Consider the following 2,516-nt stretch of genomic DNA (forward strand, 5'->3'; position numbering starts at 1 on the left):
AAACTTAAGCTTTTTACTTCTCATCAAGCAAATAAAGTAATTCTCACCTCCACAAGTTAAGAATTATTCAAGCTAATCAAAGATGCATCAATCACACATCAATTGGGACCAACAATTACCCTTAACACTTATGAATTATCAACAAGGCGATGAGTTGAGCTTTTAAGCGCAAATAGTTATAATATGACACTTGATCATCAAGAGTTGACTTTATTCTTCAAGGAAGCTCTCTCTTTCATGTAGGTCATTGTGGATCCCAAACTCCTCCTCCTCTACTCTGCGTTAGCATAACTCATTAAAAATTGTAGCACTCAATTCATAAATTTGTGAAAGTTTCTCTCAACTCTCTCAAAGGAATGTCACAAGTCCGGCTCTAAGTACCATATGCTTGGCCCTCATGTAAATCACTACTAATGTACCCGTCCAAGTTCACACCTCAATTCAAGGTTATGAAACGGTTGATTGCAATAGTAATACCCAACAAGGAGTCGGGGTCGAATTCCACAGGGAGCTATACGTGGGATTTAGCAGTATAAATTGCAGTGTATGAGTATGAACTATCTCAAATTGCACTTCCACAAACTTGGGTTATTTCTAGGTCTAATTTAAACTAAGATTACAAACTAAGAATTTAACCTAGGAAATTGTTTTTGGTTGTTTTTCAAATTATATAAAAGGCCTAGTGCTATGACCTTCACCTAGGTGTTCGCTTGATGGGTTGTAAGCCTTAAAGCTTGTTTTATTAGTCGGGGTGTATTATAGCTACCAACACTCAAGTACTCATGCGATACCTCTCGGTCAAAGAATGATTTTGCACATATTGGCTTTCTCATGTCCAAATAGGTATTGAAGCAAGCAGTTGATAATAAGCTCAAATCGGGTTTTACTATCTATAGGTTCAACCCTTTAATTGGGCTTATCAATCTCTTGATTGACCCAATTTCTTGCTAGCCAAATTTTTCTAGACTAAATCTCTCTTTCTCAAGTAGAGACCAAGTCAAATAGGCATGAAATAATATTTTCAACCATTAATTTTTCAAATTAAAGAAAGAACTAGGCTAGATAATCAACACCCAACCATAAACAAGCAAGAAATCAAACACCCATTAAGTTCACACACTAGGGTTGGGTCACAACCCTATTTAGAATCTACCTACTCGTGCTTAAATTGGAAGAGAAAGAAGAAGAAGTGATAATTAAACCTATATTGATAATTAAAATGATGAAATCATGTTCAAAAAGCTTAAAATGGCAAAAACTACTAAAAAGAGTAAAAGGAAACTCCTATTGTAGCTGCTGATGTCAAAACTTGACCTAAAAAAAGTGAAACTCTTCTATTTATACAGAGTTCGATTTTTCGGACAAAAATGTCCTTTCGGAGATTCTGCGGCCGCACAATTCCATATGTGGTCCGCAATTTTGCTTAAATCTGACAGGATTGGAATCTTGCAGCCGCGCAATTCTGAACTGCGACCGTATCTATCTCTTTCTACGGTCTGCACATTTCTGAGTGCGGCCGCATATGGCTCTTTTGCGTACTGCAAAAATGCAACTGCGGTCGCGTAGCTGATATTCTACGGGCGCACAATAATTGTGCGGTCCATACTTCCATTGACAGGTTCTCTAAACTTTTACTCTTGCCTAGATTTTGCGGCCGCACATTTCATGTGCAGACCGCACTTCTCACAGATATCTAGTAAGTTCTTCCGCACAATCTGCGGCCGCAAATGATATTCTGCGGTCCGCAATTTAAGCTTCTTTGTCTATTTTTGTCCTTAAATTCAGATCACTCCTTCTTGAGTAGGATTTCATCTTGGAGGCTCATTTTCCAATATTCTAGGAATTAAGCATATTTCATCATTTTTTGGGAACACAATTAAATATTTTTGGACTAAAAAGAACGCTAAAAGGTGCTAATAAATAGTCAAAATCTCCACTTATCAACTCCCCCAAACTTAAGCTTTTGCTTGTAATCAAGCAAATAAAGTAATTCTCACCTCCACAAGTTTAAGAGCTATTCAAGCTAATCAAAGATGCATCAATCACACATCAATCAGGACCAACAATTACCCACAACACTTATGAATTATCAACAAGGCGATGAGTTGAGCTTTTAAGTGCAAATAGTTCTAATGTAACACTTGAGCATCAAGAGTTGACTTTATTTGTCAAGGAAGCTTGCTCTTTCATGTAGGTCATTGTGGATCCCAAGTTAAAGAGCTAATCAAGTTAAAGAGCTATTCAAGTTCAAGAGCTATTCAAGCTAATAAAAGATGCATCAATCACACATCAATCGGGACCAACAATTACCCTTAACACTTATGAATTATCAACAAGGCGATGAGTTGAACTTTTAAGCGCAAATAGTTCTAATGTGACATTTGAGCATCAAGAGTTGACTATATTCGTCAAGGAAGCTCGCTCTTTCATGTAGGTCATTGTGGATCCCAAAATCCTCCTCCTCCACTCTCCGTTAGCATAACTCACTAAAGAATGTAGCACTCAATTCATAAATT

This window comes from Nicotiana tomentosiformis, chromosome 9 (assembly GCF_000390325.3).
Source record: "Nicotiana tomentosiformis chromosome 9, ASM39032v3, whole genome shotgun sequence".
NCBI lineage: Eukaryota > Viridiplantae > Streptophyta > Magnoliopsida > Solanales > Solanaceae > Nicotiana > Nicotiana tomentosiformis.